General features: G+C 45.6%; 1 protein-coding gene and 1 long non-coding RNA gene across 2 annotated transcripts in view; both read right to left on the reverse strand.

The window, feature by feature from the left end:
• ltbp2 (latent transforming growth factor beta binding protein 2) overlaps nucleotides 1–17779 on the reverse strand; it is a 175373-nt gene that overhangs the window by 120713 nt on the left and 36881 nt on the right. The gene's annotated exons all lie outside the window — the stretch shown is intronic.
• On the reverse strand, nucleotides 5038–11789 carry LOC116977224. Its single transcript, XR_004413147.1, has 3 exons — nucleotides 11754–11789; nucleotides 9729–9732; nucleotides 5038–5048 (listed from the first exon to the last, which is right to left on the reverse strand). It is a non-coding gene; the product is annotated as an uncharacterized LOC116977224 (long non-coding RNA).

Raw genomic sequence — 17779 nt, forward strand, 5'->3', positions numbered from 1 at the left:
GAGGAACCTATCAGGCTAGGCAGCAAATGTGAAGGGAAATGACTGATGATATTTTGAGTCGGGATCGTTCTTCAGACATGTCGGGATTCTTCTTCAGTCTGAAAGATGTGGTGACAACAGAGAAGATGCAAATGTAATTAGCCAGGACTTTGCCAGGAATGGAGAGCGGTAGTTAAAAGAGAGATTATATAGGCCTGGTTTATTCCCACTGGATCAAGGGAGACAGAGGAGTGGCCTTACAGTTGTTTATTTAATTATGAATGGATAGTAAGAATTCTTTCCCCAAGGTAAGGTCTCCAGAATTGAAGGGCACACTTTTAAGGGATGTTGTCTAGGGTTAATCACACACTATGTGCAATTATTTTGACTATTGTACTGCAAATTCCTTCAGTTTTTGACAATATTAAAGATTGGAGTTTGCTTTTTCATCTTCTTCCAATATTATTAAGGATTGGAGTTTGCTTTTTCATCTTCTTCCAATCATGTTATGTGGAAGGCCCACTTCCAAACAATCCTTAATTGTACAGGGCAGTTTATATATCTGTTTCTGCTCTGTATCTCCAAACTAAACTAAAAAATCATGTATTTTCTTGTTCTTCTGCAACCTGCATTATGACTAACCCTAGCAGCAGCCAGAGGTTGACTTGCTCATACTTTTAGTCGTAACAAAAACTCTGATCTTGTTATCTCTCCCCCTACACAAACACCTCCCCCCCGCCCACACACCCCTCCCCCCCCCACACCCCCCCCCCACACACCCCTCCCCAACACACACCCCTCCCCACCCCCACAACCCCCCGCCCGCACACACCCCCACACACCCCGCCGACCACACCCCCCCACCACCACAACCCCCCGCCCCACACACACACCCCCACACACCCCATCGACCACACCCATCCCCCACCCACTCACCCCCCCACACACACCCCACTCTCCCAACACCGCCACATCCCCCCACACGGAACCCCCCCCACCCAACCCCCCTCCATTCATCCCCCAACACAGATCCCAAACACACCCCCGCCCATATCCCCCTGCCCCCACACCACACACTCCCCCCCACCTCTCCGTCCACACACCCCTCCTCCTCTCCCACCTCACAGCCCCCCGCCTCCCCCACACCCCCCTCCTCCCACACCACCCTCTCCCCCCTCCTACACCTCCCCATCCACACACACCCCTCCTCTCATTTTTTAGATACATTTTGTGGCTTAAATTCAACAAGATGTTTTTACTATTAGGCATAAAAATGTATACATAATCAAACTACATAAAACACTCCCGCAAAAACTACACATCTGTTCTGAGTTAGTTGTGGATTTGGTGACCGAAAGAACGTGTGAGTGAACAGGCAACAGAACCAAACAAAATAATAACAGTTTTCGATGGATGCTAATACAAGATAATGAATATTGATTGGAATTGCAATGATGTGCAATGATCATTACTAATTGTAAAAATTAATCGCTTGGTTGGTAATCATCTGAACTAATATATTTGTGTTACAGTCTTCAGTTCTGTACAAGGTATTAGAGCAAAATATAATCTTCATGTTTTAATTTAATGCAAATTTAAATAAAAATATTACACATTATTCTTTCGCAGTAGCACAAGAAACCTTTCACAGGAAAAACTAGGAGCGCTGCGCGAGATGCATTGTCGACAATGAGAGGATGTATGAGTGAGGTGAAGAGAGTGGGAATCCATGTGGAGGAATCAGCAAGATCAGTTGATTAGCTTGTGGCCGCATGCGACAGCATTAGCGCACTGCTACCGTAATGTTAATTTTCATACAACTTGGAAATACAGCAGTGGGCTTAAATGCAAGTTTACGTAAATCACATATTACGTAAGGCAGGGAGTGTCTGTATTCTGCTCCACTTCTTTCTGATGAAATCTTGGGACGTCTCATTTATACCGCCTCGGTATCATTGTAGTGCTTCCAAGAATTAGGCATTTAAAGTTGGACCGCACCGAAGAGAAGTATTTTCAGAACGTTACTTCAAAAAGTTTTCAAAATCCAACCAATTATGTATCTATCGGACAGAATGGAAAACAAGCTCCTTTATCTATTTTACCCTTCTGACCAAATCTAATGGAACCTCAAGAAATCTCATTACCTTTCAAACATAATATACATCATGTTTTTAAGATGTTCCAACTGCTTCATATTTGCACATCCACCAGCTTTTCCATGCAACTTCACTAGTTCTTCAGAATGATTTATTACATCACTTATTTTAATACTGCACACCAATTTGGTTACTACTTTCTTTGGCTCAATATAAAAATCATTTATGTGCATGACGAATCGTACAGAAACAATACTAGACCCTTCAAAACTATGAGCTAATTCCCATGAATCTCATTTTGCTCTTTGCTTCTTCTAGTCATTTTTTAAATCCAATTTCTACCCTTCCAAGATGTTGCCAAGCTTTAAGTTTCTCCAACAGTTTCCTGTCATAGACTTTCTGGAACTCGATATGCATCACATTCACTGAATTCTTTGTATCCAATTCATTAAATGATTTGGCAACATCGGAAAATTATTACAGAGCAAAGAAGTAAAATAAGTAAAAGTTTCATACAGGTATCTTAATTACTCGAAAAGGTCTCTCTTTATAAATGAAGTGCTCCATCCCAGCCAACATCCTGGTAAATCTCCTCCTGGTGAATCTCCTCTGCACTTTTCAATGCAATCACATCTTTCCTAATGTGTGGTGATCAGAACTGTACACGGTACTCCAGTTGTGACATAATCAATGTTTTATAAGAAATATAGTAAAATATCTCAACTCGTGTTTTATGTCCTGGCTAATGAACGCAAGTACGCTGCATACCCTCTTCCCAACCTTATCCACCTGTGCTGCCATCCTTGAACTTGTACACCAGGTCCTTATTTTTCTCAAAACTCCCCTAAGGCCTTGCCATTCATAACATTGGGAGCCACCACTCAGCAATGGCAAACGTTAATGATTAAATTCACTATCACCTTCAATGCACTTCAAAGACCACGGTGAATGAGAAAAATGTCATCTGATAGATGCCCTGGAATAAGATACCTGATGTACTATCCAACAGTGATCCCAGCTGTCCTGTTTGCATCTGAGAACTGTGTAAGAAGGAACCGCAGATGCTGGTTTAAACTGAAGATGGACACAAAAAGCTGGAGTAGCTCAGCGGAACAGGCAGCTTCTGAGAACTGCTCTACCTACAGCAGGAGCCTCAAGACCCATATGTGATGCCATTAATCGTATTCTTCAAAAATCTTCCAAATTCACTTGGAAAATAAGCAAACCGATGTCTATGTTCTCTCCCAAACCAACATTCTCGGCTTTGAGGTCTTAATTAAGGGCCTGTCACATGAGCATGCGACCTGCATGCGGCAAGCGCGACCAAACCGGAAGCGGGGGCCGCGCGGAGGTAGAGTGATCCCCGTACAGGGCCGGTCCCACCAGCATGCGCCTGCAAGCGGCAAGCGCGACCAAACCGGAAGCGGGGGCCGCACGGAGGTCGAGTGAGTGACGCGAAGTTTGAGCAAAGTCCGCGGGAAGTTCGCGCATGACGTACGGTGTCAAGACGTTGCGTACGTCGTCAAGACGCTGCGCACGCCCGTCGAGGCGATGCGCACGGCATCAAGACGCTGTGCACGCCCGTTGAGGCGGTGCGTACGGCGTTGAGGCGGCTGCAGGCCGGCAGGCCGTTGCCGCGCGGAAGTTTTGAACACGGTCAGTTTTTCGGAGTCGGGACCAGCACAACTCCAGCGATCGAAGTGGGACCGGCCCCCACGAGGCCGTACGGCTCAAGCGACCACGTTAGGTCGTGCTTGCCGCATGGAGTCGCATGCTCGTGGGACAGGCCCTTTACACTGCATTAGCTCCATTGTTTGTATGCCTGACATCAGACTCCCCTAAAAAACACACTATGCTAAACTACATCAGGAAATGAGATTATCAGGACAAAGAAAAAGATTCAAGAATTTTCTCAATGCTTCATTGATTAAATGCACCACTCCTCACTGACCTCTGGGAATGCCTGACAGGTGACAGCTTAAAGTAAAGACGCAGCATTTGAGATAGCATCAAGAGTTAGAGTTAAGAGTGTTTAATTGTCATATGTCCATATTTCAGAAGTACATAGAAAACCTATGAAATATTTCAGACATATGCATCACATCGAAAAACAATCCACTTGCCTACCCAATCATGCCCGTCATGTGTCATTTTGAAACATACAATAGAAATCGCAGGTCATCAGAAATGATTCAGATCCATGTGCCAGCAGGACAGATATTAGTTTGAAACTGGGGTGAGGTGAGGCCGTGGAGTGGAGTCAGTTTAGGAGAGGGGAAGTGGAAGAATGTGCAGACCAGGATGAGAGTGGAGTGGTTGGCTGGGGTCTGAAAAGAATCATGGATTGAGGTAGCACACTGGGGCATTGCGTAAAGGGTCATTAGATCATTATGTAGAGAGGGGGGAGATCAAGATCATAAGCTTACAACCAAGGGAAACTGAGCTAGTGTAGAAAAATGGTGCAAGCTGAAAGATCAGACACAACCTTATTTTATAGCGGAGCAGCCAGGGTTTATCAGTGGAGAGGTGCCAGCATCAAGCTAGCACATGCTCAGGAAGTCCTCTTTAAGTAAGTTTAAATAAATATGGTTGTCATACCTCTATGATTCTCTGATTTCATGAAAAGCAAGAATTCTGGACTTGCTTTTGAGTCAGTTTATCGGAGCACAATTTTGTGAATATTAGATGAACAAAAGTATTCATGGGTTGTTGAAAAATAAATCGCACTCATGCACAAGAATGTACAAAATCCACCCAAAAGAAATACATTCTTTGAAAAGTAGTCTGAAGAAGGGGTTCGGCCCGAAACGTCACCTATTTCCTTCGCTCCATAGATGCTGCTGCACCCGCTGAGTTTCTCCAGCATTTTTGTGTACATTCTTTGAAATGTGTGAGTAAAAGTTCACAAAAATATTTCAGTAATGTCTCTCTTTACATTAAGAATCCGTTTCGCTTGTGATTTTGTGTTTGAATCTTCAGCAGAAAAAAAGCAGTGGTCCCTGTCTATTAGAATATCTCCTGTGGCAGCGTTCACATTAATTCATGAAGGAATGAGAATTTTATCCCATAAAAGACAATGGAGCTAAAATCCAATGAAGTTAATTGTGCATGTACTTATTCATGTTGCTATTTTTGCAGCACTGACTACGTTACAAGTTATGTCAATTCATTCACAGTTCCTGTGATAAATTAAAATTCAAAACTATGAGCTGATTCCCATGAATCTCATTTTGCTCTTTGCTTCTTCTAGTCATTTTTTAAATCCAATTTCTACCCTTCCAAGATTTTGCCAATCTTTAAGTCTCTCCAACAGTTTCCTGAAGTTTCCTGTCATAGACTTTCTGGAACTCGATATGCATCACATTCACTGAATTCTTTGTATCCAATTCATTACATGATTTGGCAACATAGGAAAATTATTACAGAGCAAAGAAGTAAAATAAGTAAAAGCTTCATACAGGTATCTTAATTACTCAAAAAGGTCTCTCTTTATAAATGAAATGCTCCATCCCTGGTTCTAGTTATGACTCTATTTATGTCTGACACTGTATTCAATCCTTATTATCAAAGGTACAAAATCTATTGAGCTGCTGGGACCTTTAAAATAGTATCTTGCAGATGACATGGCCCTCAAAAAGGTTCAGGTATCAGACTCATGCCTGCTTTACCGTTACAGTAGGAGTTGTGGTATTTTGGCAGGTGTAGATACCGGTAAACGTGGATCAGAAAGTTCAAACACATACAATGCCGCACAAAATCCTGCAAAGATGAAACAATGTTGCCCCCTGCTGTTTAAATTTAATTAGCAAACACCTTTTGTTTCAGTAAGAAATGATGCCTAATGTTTTGAGCCAAATACTGGCCCATTCCAGAAAGTACTAGTTCTGTAATTTTTACTCCCTATTTGGTGTTTGCTCATGGTATGGAACTCTGTGACCTTTCACAAAGATACATTTAGAAGATCACATTTAATAATAGATTAAAAAAAAAATGATTGCCTCATAAATTGTAATTAATGCATGGAGCCTATATGTTGATATTAATAACAATAATAATAATAATAATAATAATAATAATAATAAATACTTTATTGATCCCCCTCAGGGAAATTCAGATGTCCAGAAGCCACCAACTAACAAACCCGCACATTCAGAACGAAAGCAGACAAAAAAAAACATAAAATAGAATATGGACAATACCTGAAAGCAATAAATACTTAAAAAGACCTAATAATTAACTATTAAAAATGCAATAGCACCCCCATACAGCCTAGCGGTCAGTATTATAAAATCTAATGGCTGCAGGGGTGAATGATCTCCTGAACCGCTCCGTTCTACAGGGCGAGTCGAGGAGCCGGTTGTTGTTCCGTGAGCACTTTTGACTCTCCAGAATATCATGGAGGGGATGCCCGGAGTTGTCGGTTTGAATAATTGCAGAGAGGGGAGAATATTCACTTTTTTACATTATGATAGAAATTGCTATTACTATTAGAAAAACTCTTCGCATTACTCATCTATCTATACCTATCTATACTATTACTAAAACTCTTTATCTTGTTTGTGGATGTATGTGGGTATGTGTGTGTGCCAATTTCTATTTTCCTATTTTCCTATTCCAAACCCTACGCCACACCCTTCCCATTTTCACACATTCTACTCACTTTTTTCCCATCGAGGCAATGAACATATTCCCGTTGCATTCCCACCTATCTTTCCGCACTTTTTAATCCTTTAAAGATTTTTTAAAAAGCCAGAAATCTCACCCATTTCGGTAAAAAAAAAAACAAGTGATGTCATTGTGACTCGCAAGGCAGGACGGGACACTCTGGGAGGGAGGGACATTCCAGTGCACTCGCTGCCAGCACCGACACCTGGTGGCGAGGGTGGTGCCACGGGCCCTGGATGGAGCCAAGCCTGGTGCTCAAGCTGGAGTGAGAGCCGAGCCTGGAGCTTGGGATGGGGCAGTGCCCACCGACACCCGACACCTGGTGGCGAGGGTGGTGCCACGGGCCCTGGATGGAGCCGAGCCTGATGCTCGAGCTGGAGTGAGAGCCGAGCCCTGGGCCGAGTCAGGGCCGGGCCGAGTACGAGAACCAGGCTGAGTTCCAGGCCCTGCCGTTGCTCTAGGTCCTGGGGCAGGGAATGGGAGTGAGGGGTGGACGATGAGGAGGAGGGAGATGGGGTGGGGAGTGGGGTGGTAAAGGGAGATGGGGGGGGGGGTGTGGAGGAGGGAGCCCCCACCCTATCTACCCTCACTCCCACCTAATGTACCCCCTCCCTCTCTAACCCCCCTCCCTCGCCCTCTCCCCCTCTACCCTCCCTACCCCCACTCTACGTGGGAGTGTAGGTTCACAAAATTGATCTCTGGGATGGCGGGACTGTCATATGAGGAAAGATTGAAAAGACTAGGCTTGTATTCACTGGAGTTTAGAAGGATCCAATCCAATCCAACTTTATTTGTTAAGCACTTTAAGACAACCAATGTTGACCAAAGTGCTGTACAGAAGAAAAAACAAGACATCATAAACAGACAACATAACAGAACATAACATAACAGCTCACATAAGGCGCATAAATCACATATGAAATACAACAATAAATCAAAAGACATAAAACATGAGTAAAAATAATAGCCATGCAATAAGCAATCAAAATAAGAAACCAATCAAGCAAATAAAGTCGACATCTTACTGGGTATCAAAGGCCACGGAGAAGAGATGGGTTTTAAGAAGAGATTTAAAAACAGACAGAGAAGAGGCCTGTTTAATGTGGAGAGGCAGATCGTTCCATAATTTGGGTGCCGACACAGCAAAGGCACGGTCCCCTCTGAGCTTCCGCTTAGTTTTAGGCCCACTCAGGAGCAGCTGATTATCTGACCTGAGAGAGCGGGCGGGTGTATAAGGGTGTAGAAGCTCAGATAGGTAGGGCGGGGCAAGACCATTTATGGATTTAAAAGCAAATAAAAGAATTTAAAAATGGATCCTAAACTGAATAGGCAACCAGTGGAGTGAGGCTAAAATGTGCGAAATGTGCTCATGTTTACGTGTGCCAGTTAAAAGACGTACAGCTGCATTCTGTACCATCTGGAGACGGGCAATGGAGGACCCACTAACCCCCACATACAGTGCATTGCAGTAATCCAGCCGAGTGGTAACAAAGGCGTGGATTACCATCTCAAAGTGATGCCTTGACAGAATTGGCTTTATTTTGGCCAGCTGCCTCAAATGGAAAAAGCTTGATTTAACAACAGCCTTGATCTGACTGTCAAATTTAAGCTCAGGGTCCAATTTAACCCCTAGGTTTGTGATGCTTGGTTTGATATACTGGGCCAGGGAGCCCAGATCTACAGGGGGGGCCCCAGTGGTGCCACCAAAAACCATTACTTCCATCTTTTTATCATTAAATTTTAAAAGGTTCAGAGCCATCCAGGCCTTTATGTCGTTGAGACACTCAAGTAACAGTCCGACAGAGTGTTCATCCTTCTTTTTAAGAGGCACATAAATCTGACTGTCGTCTGCATAAAAGTGGAATGAAATTTCATGTTTCCTAAGTATGGAACCAAGTGGGAGCAAATAGAGAGAAAAGAGGAGAGGGCCAAGAACTGAGCCCTGTGGGACCCCACACGAGAGAGGAGCAGAGGAGGATACAGAGTCCCCAAGGCTGACACAGAAAGTTCGATCAGCCAGGTACGACCTGAACCACTCCAGTGCTATGCCCCTGATGCCCACCCACTGCTTCAAACGTGAGATCAATATTGATCAATATTAAGGATGAGGGGGATCTTATAGAAACAAATAAAATTATAAAAGGACTAGACAAGCTAGATGCAGGAAAAATGTTCCCAATGTTGGGCGAGTCCAGAACCAGGGACCACAGTCTTAGAATAAAGGGGAGGTCATTTAAGACTGAGGTGAGAAAAAACTTTTTTACCCAGAGAGTTGTGAATTTATGGAATTCCCTGCCACAGAGGGCAGTGGAGGCCAAGTCACTGGATGGATTTAAGAGAGAGTTAGATAGAGCTCTAGGGGCTAGTGGAATCAAGGGATATGGGGAAAAGGCAGGCACGGGTTATTGATGGGGGACGATCAGCCATGATCACAATGAATGGCGGTGCTGGCTCGAAGGGCCGAATGGCCTCCTCCTGCACCTATCTTCTATGTTTCTATGTTTCTACACCCCTCCCCCTCAACCCCCTTCCCACTCCCTCCCTCGCCCTCTCCCTCACTACCCTCCCTCCAACTCTACCCCCCTCCCTCTTCCTCTACCCCCTCCTTCTCTGCCCCTCCCCCTCCCTCTAGGGATTGAAGAGGGAGGGTGAAGAGGAAGAGGAGGGAGTGCTGGGGGATGAGGAGAAATGAGCTGTGCCTGCGCAGTTGGGGGCTATGCATGAGTGATGCAATATTGCGTTGGGGGAATGGCTTGCGTTGGGGGAACGGGTAAGTGGTGGAATCTTGCATTGGGAGCGCAGACCCAACTTAGCCTGCACAGTAATGCCTCCATCTTCTATGTCACAATGGGAACACGTCAGCCTCGCCTGCGCAGTTGGGAGCTATGGGTGAGTGGTGGAATATTGTGCTTGGGGACCAGCCCTCCCATGTGACGCCGCGCCACCCCCCCCCCCCTCTCCCCCCCTCATTGGGGGATGGGACCCGACGGGTCTCACTTGGTCTACTGTACTCATAAAATAACAGAGACGGGTAATAGTAAAAGGAAACCCAAACTCTCAATGGGCTTAGAATTAATCAAAAAGCATCTCATTAATTGACCATCTCCAACAATTCTTTAAATTAAAACGATGGTTCATGCAACTATTATTAGCAGGACTACTCATCATGCTAGAACAAAAAGGTTAAAAAATGTAAGTGATAATAGAAAAATGGCAACAAGTATTTATTATATTCTTTATTCACTTTACACTGTCAGTAAGTTGTATTCTGTCCAGGACATTTTCAAATGTCTTTGTAAATTAGAATTACAAATGATATTTATATATGAATTTTCATATTATTTCCCACACAAATTTTTGTATGTACTGGAAACACTTACTTATTTAATACTGAACCAATTCCATTGAGACAAATTAGCAGCAGAACTCTAAAAGATCAAAGCACTTAAGTAAAACTAAACACAATTTTGCTGGAAGAAAATTAGAATCAGATTATTTTTATAAAGCTATTTAAACTTTTCAAAACTACAGCTGGAATACTAATATACTATGCAGTACATTAAACAATAAATGCCAAGACCTTACAGCAAATATTCTGACCTCAACTTCCTACTCATTTTATAAACGTTTCAGAATAACTGACGTGCACTGCACTGGAAACGCAACAAGGATAGATTTGATCAAATTCCCACCCAATTTTATTTGTTACTAATTTCTGTTTGAAGACTTTGTGTTGGTAAAATCAACTAAAGTGCCCTTTAACATGGTAGGTGATTCCCATGGAGCCAGATAAATGGGTGGTATTTAAAACTGTCATTCTTGGCAAGAACATCCTTTCCAGTTCTCCTACGCCCTACTGCCTCTGCCCACTTTCTATCTATTCCCCTCCCCCCTCCCCCCACGACATCAGGCTGAAGATGGGCCTCGACCCAAAACGTCATCCATTCCTTCTCTCCATAGATGCTGCCTCACCTGCTGAGTTTCCCCAGCATTTTGTGTCTACCTTCGATTTTATCCAGCATCTGCATTCTTTCCCACACATACTTAATATAATGCTCTTTTCAACAAATTAAAATTATATCTCCAGTACTTACGATATAATGCTTATTAATTATTGATTTTGAGGCAGCCAAATGCAAACTGTCAGGGAAAATTCCATCCAAAAGGAACTGCAATAGTTTCTGCTTGTAAACATTTTCCAGAGTTGAAAAATGAAAGGACTTTTAAAAATGCTTTTGAGAGAATTTCAATCCGAAGAATCAGTTTCCAAATTCCATTTGTTTCTTACATGCTGTGAGAGTACCTGCCTCCATCACCACTTTATCCCACGTATTCCAGGTTTCAAATACTTCCGAGGAGAAAAAGGAATTTTCTTCAAATCCACCCCACACCCCCCCCAAGTCTTTTATTTCTTAACGTAACCATGTCCTCTAGTCATGTATAACCCATATAAGAGGAAGGGTTTCTCACTATCTACCCTACCTATGCCCCTCTAAATTTTATATAGCTCAAACTGGTCACCCCGCAGCCTCCCTCAAAAAAAACAACCCCAAAACATTTGTATAAAGGAATGTTTTCATCTCTAACCTAAACAAGGTACTCTATATTCTTAAGCTGTACCATGCTGGTCCTCCATCACCCTTGAAAGCCCTCTATGTTTATCTCACATCTGACACTGTCACTCAGTTTTGTAATTTCAGCAAACCCGGATAAATCACACTTGATCCCTTCTTTGAAATCCTTGATATAGATATGAACAGCTGGTCCTCCACTGATCACAGTCTCATTGACAAAAAGCTTTACCTAAAAGCACAAATAGGAGGTTGGTCAACGTGGAATAGGCATACCACTGGCTTGCAAGACGCCCAAGTGAAATATGAGGTGCTGTTCCTCCAATTTGCATGTGGCCTCAATCTGACAGTGGAGGAGGCCCAGGACAGAAAGATCACTATGGGAATGTGAAGGGGAGTTAAAATGTTTGGCAACCTGGAGATCGCGTAGACCAAGGCGGACTGAGCATAAGGGTTCCGCAAAATGATCGACAAGTCTATGCTTAGTCTCGCCAATACGTGGAGCCCATACTGGGAGCACCGAATACAGAAGATGAAGTCACAGGAGGTACAAGTAAATGTCTGCCTTAGCTGAAAGGACTGTCAAGGTCCCTGGGTGAAGTCGAAGGAGAAGGTATAAGGACAGGTGTTGCATCTGCTGTGGTAGCAGGGAAATGTCCCTGGATAGCAGGTGGTTTGGGTGGGAAGGGATGAGTGAACCAGGGAGTTGCAGAGGGAATTGTCTCTGCAGAAAACAGAAATGGATGGGGATGGGAAGATGTGACCATTGGTTGTATGAGATGGCTGATGGGGTGAAAGGTGAAGACTGGGATACGACTTGGGGGAGTGGGAGCAAGAGGAGGAACTACGGGATACAGAGGAGGGCCTCATCTATGATAGAATACTTCAGCCTTTGTGACAATAGACAATAGGTGCTGGAGTAGGCCATCCGGCCCTTCGAGCCAGCACCGCCATTCACTGTGATCATGGCTGGTCATGCACAATCAGTACCCCATTCCTGCCTTCTCCAGAGAATTGGCCTCCACTGCCTTCTGAGGCAGAGATTTCCACAGATTCACAACTCTGGGTGAAAAAGTTTTTCTTCATCTCTGTTCTAAATGGCTTACGCTTTATTCTTAAACTGTGGCTCCTGGTTCTGGACTCCCCCAACATCAGGAACATGTTTCCTGCCTCTAGCGTGTCCAATCCCTTAATAATCTTATACGTTTCAATAAGATCCCCTCTCATCCGTCTAAATTCCAGTGTATACAAGCCGAGTCGCTCCACTCTTTCAATAGACAATAGACAATAGGTGCAGGAGTAGGCTATTTGGCCCTTCAGGCCAGCACCGCCATTCAATGCGATCATGGCTGATCATCCCCAATTAGTACCCCGTTCCTGCCTTCTCCCCATGCCCTATCTAGCTCTCTCTTGAAAGCATCCAGAGAACCTGCCTCCACCGCCCTCTGAGGCAGAGAATTCCACAGACTCACCACTCTCTGTGAGAAAAAGTGTTTCCTCGTATCCGTTCTAAATGGTTTACTCCTTATTTTTAAACTGTGGCCTCTGGTTCTGGACTCCCCCAACATCGGGAACATGTTTCCTGCCTCTAGTGTGCCTAAGCCCTTAACAATCTTATATGTTTCAATGAGATGCCCTCTCATCCTTCTAAACTCCAGAGTGTACAAGCCCAGCTGCTCCATTCTCTCACCATATGACAGTCCCGCCATCCTTGTAATTAACCTTGTAAACCTACGCTGCACTCCCTCAATAGCAAGAATGTCCTTCCTCAAATTAGGGGACCAAAACTGCACACAATACTCCAGATGTGGTCTCACTAGGGCTCTGTACAACTGCAGAAGGACCTCTTTGCTCCTGTATTCGATTCCTCCTGATATAAAGGCCAACATGCCATTCGCTTACTTCACTGCCTGCTGTACCTGCATGCTTACTTTCATAGACTGATGTACAAGGACCCCAAGATCCCGTTTTACGTCCCCTTTTCCCAACTTGACGCATTTAGATAGTAATCTGCCTTCCTGTTTTTGCTACCAAAGTGGATAACCTCACATTTATCCGCATTAAACTTCATCTGCCATGCATATGCCCACTCCCCCAACCTGTCCAAGTCACCCTGCATCCTCATAGCATCCTCCTCACCGTTCACACTGCCACCCAGCTTTGTGTCATCTGCAAATTTGCTAATGTTACTTTGTATCCCTTCATCCAAATCATTGATGTATATTGTAAATAGTCACTGCCTGCCATTCTGAAAGGGACCCATTAATCCCTACTCTTTGTTTCCTGTCTGCCAACCAATTTTCTATCCATGTCAGTACCCTACCCCCAATACCATATGCTCTAATTTTGCCCACTAATCCCATTTGGGACCTTATCAAAGGCTTTCTGAAAGTCCAGGTACACTACATCCTCTACTGGCTCTCCCTTGTCCATTTTCCTGGTTACATCCTCAAAAAATTCTTGAAGATTAGTCAAGCATGATTTCCCCATCGTAAATCCATGCTGACTCTGACCGATCCTGTTACTGCTATCCAAATGTGCCGCTATTTCATTTTTTATAATTGACTCCAGCATCTTCCCCACCACTGATGTCAGGTTAACTGGTCTATAATTCCCTGTTTTCTCTCTCCCTCCTTTCTTAAAAAATGGCATAACATTAGCTACCCTCCAATCCACAAGAACTGATCCTGAATCTATAGAACATTGGAAAATGATCACCAATGCGTCCACAATTTCTAGTGCTACCTCCTTAAGTACCCTGGGTTGCAGGCTATCCGGCCCTGGGGATTTATCAGTCCCATCAGTCTACCCAACACCATTTCCTGCCTAATGTGAATTTCCTTCAGATCCTCCGTCACCCAAGGTCCTCCGGCCACTAGTACACCTGGGAGATTGTTTGTGTCTTCCTTAGTGAAGATAGATTCAAAGTACCTGTTCAACTCATCTGCCATTTCCTTGCTTCCCTTAATAAATGTACCCGTTTCTGTCTTCAAGGGACCCACATTTGTCTTAACTATTTCATTCCTCTTCACATACCTAAAGTTGATACAAATACATCGATAGATGCTCCTGAACACATCATCAGTGATGTAACCTGGGGTCATTGGGTGTTTCGGGTCTTTCAACATCAGACACCCTCACCCAGGCGACCCAGCCGTGGTTGATCAGACCATGACGTGTTCAGGTGGCATTCGCTCCTCCCCATGGACCTCCTCTCCTGATTCAGAGCCATCTCGAGGCCTTCTCCGCTGCCTCTGTGGTGTTCTTGATGGCCCTTCTCCTCGCCACTCCGTCGATGCCCAGTGCACTCAAGGCTTTGTAGAGCGATTGCCCTGCAAAACCTCTGCAGCCAACCTCGATGGGCATACACCTTGCCTTCCAGCCCTGCTTGCGGCAGTCTATGACCAGTTCTTCATATTTGGCCATATTCCTCTCGTGGGCCTCCTCCAGACGGTCCTCCCACGGCACTGTCAGTTCCAGCAAGACGATGTTTTTGGTCGCCTCTGAGACCAGGAGGATGTCTGGCCTCAGGGTGGTCGTGGCAATGTGCTGTGGGAACTTCAGCTGTTTCACCAGGTCTACGGAAAGCTGCCAGTCCTGCGCAGTCGCCAGGATTCCTGGCGGATTCCTGGCTGCTGTGGTTCTTGGCAGCTGTACTCCGGCCTTCACGAAGGTGATCATCTGGGTGGTGGGGCGTTCTCGTCTGCAGCTGCTGAGTCCCATGCTGTTGGCTTCTGCAATGGGTTTGAGAACCTGGTCGTGACGCCATGTGTACCGGCCCTGCCCAAGAGTCTTTGGGCAACAGCTCAGGATGTGTTCCAACGTCCCCTTGCCTGAGCATTGCGGGCAATCTGGAGATTCCGCTTTGCCCCAGATGAAGAGGTTCGATGGGCTGGGCAGGACATCATACACTGCCTGGACCAGGAACTTGATGCACTGTGGTTCAACCTGCCAGAGCTCAGTCCATGTGACTTTTTGGTCCATGGCCTGCTCCCACCTTGTCCAGGCTCCCTGCTGCCTCAATCCAACTGCTCTGGTAGACCCCTCCTCCTCCACCACTGCCCTCACTTCCTCCTGGACCAGCCTGCGCCTCTCATTCCCCTTGGCCTTGTCAAACTGGGGAGATGGGTAGATTCCCAGGCCAGCTCTTCCCCGAGTCACTGCTCCCACCAGGACTCTGTGGCGTATCCGGGACTCTGCTTGCAGCATGGCTTCGCCGGCTCTCCACTTCCTCCCAGTTTTCACCTCCACCCCTGCTTGAGCCACCTTGGGGTCACTGGAGTCCATGTACAGCATCACCTCTCTGGCCCGAGTCACCTTGAACTCCTCCTCCAGGGACTTCAGGGGCAGCTGGAGCTTGGTGTTATTTCCGTAAAGGGCGATGCTGCTAAGGCTCCTGGGCAGTCCCAGCCACCTTCTGAGAAAGCTGCTGACTTTCCTCTCCAATCTCTCTACGATGGATATTGGGACTTCGTAGACAAGCAGTGGCCAGAGTATCCTTGGCAGGATACCACGCTGGTAAATCCATGCCTTGAACTTGCCGGGAAGCCCCGACCGGTCCACTGCTCTCAACCAGCTCTCCAGCTCCTGACAGGTTGCCTGGACAGATGCTGTATCCTTCAGGCTTCTTTACCTAAAGAAGCTTTTCCTATCCTCCTTTATATTCTTGGCCAGCATCCCTTCATACCTCATCTTTTCTCCCCATATTGCCTTTTTAGTTATCTGTTGCCCTTTAAAAGTTTCCCAACCCTCTGGCTTTCCGCTTATCTTTGCTATGTTTTACTTCTTCTCTTTTATTGTTATACTGTCCTTGACTTCCCTTGTCAGCTACAGTCGCCTCTTACTCCCCTTGGAATCTTTCTTCCTCTTTGGAATGAACTGATCCTGCACCTTCTGTATTATTCCCAGAAATACCTGCCATTGTTGTTCCACTGTCATCCCTGCCAGGGTATCTTTCCAGTCAACTTTGGCCAGCTCCTCCCTCATGGGTCCATAGTCCCCTTTGTTCAATTGTAATACTAATACTTCTGATTTACCCTTCTCCCTCTCAAATTATAGATTAAAATGTATCATATTATGGTCACTACCTCCTAATGGCCTCTTTACCTTGAGTTCCCTTATCAAATCCGGTTCATTACACAACACTAAATCCAGAATTGCCTTCTCCCTGCCTGTGCATTGAAAGGTGGAAATTAAAGGCAGATTAAAGACAACTCTCAGACACCTCCTCCTACTTACCCTTGGACCATGACCCCGCAGAGGAGTACGAGGCCATCATTTCAAACACTATCACTGGCTTCATCACTTCCGGCTCCCTGCCCTCCCAAGCCTCCAAACTCATCGTTCCCCAGCCCCGCACGGCCCGATTTTACCTTCTTCCCAAAATCCACAAACCTGACTGTCCTGGCAGACCCATTGTTTCTGTTTGTTCTTGTCCCACCGAACTTATTTCCACATAACTCTATTCCATCCTATCCCCCCTGGTCAAATCCCTCCCTACCTATGTCCAAGACACCTCACACGCTCTTCGTCTCTTCCATGACTTCCGTTTTCCAGCCCCCACTCTCTCATCTTCACCATGGATGTCCAGTCACTCTACACCACCACCAGGAGGGTCTTAAAGCCCTCTGGTTCTTCCTCGACCGCAGAACCAACCAATCCCCGTCTACAGATACTCTCCTCCTGGTCCTTACCCTTAACAACTTTTCGTTTAACTTCTCCCATTTCCACCAAATCCAAGGCGTAGCTATGGGCACGCATATGGCCCCAGCTATGCCTGCCTCTTTGTAGGGTATGTTGAACAATCCTTGTTCGAGGCGTATCGTGGCCCTATCCCCGAACTCTACCTCTGCTACATTGACGATTGCATTGGTGCTACCTCCTGCACCCATGCAGAACTCACTGACTTCATCCTTCAGCACCAACTTCCATCTGGCACTCAAATTCACCTGGACCATTTCCTACATCACCCGACCGTTTCTAGACCTCACTATCTCCATCGCAGGTAACAGACTACTGACCGACATCTACTACAAACCCGCTGACTCCCATGGATATCTGGACTACACTTCTTCCCACCCTGCTTACTGTAAGGACTCTATCCCCTACTCCCAATTCCTCTGTCTAAGCCGCATCTGCACCCAGGATGAAGTGTTCCAAACCAGGGCATTGGAGATGTCCTCATTCATTAGGGAACAGGGGTTCCTCTCTTCGACTATAGATGAGGCTCTCACCAGGGTCTCCTCTATATTCCATAGCTCCACTCTCACTCCCCATCCCCCCACTCGTAACAAGGACAGAACCCCCCTTGTCCTCACCTTCCACCCTACCAGCCGTCACATACAACAGATAATCCTCCGACATTTTCGCCACCTCCAACGGGATCCCACCACTGACCACATCTTCCCATCTCCTCCCCTTTCGGCTTTCCGCAGAGACCGCTCCCTCCGTAACTCCCTGGTCAATTCG

This window comes from Amblyraja radiata, chromosome 9 (assembly GCF_010909765.2).
Source record: "Amblyraja radiata isolate CabotCenter1 chromosome 9, sAmbRad1.1.pri, whole genome shotgun sequence".
Taxonomy (NCBI): Eukaryota; Metazoa; Chordata; class Chondrichthyes; order Rajiformes; family Rajidae; genus Amblyraja; species Amblyraja radiata.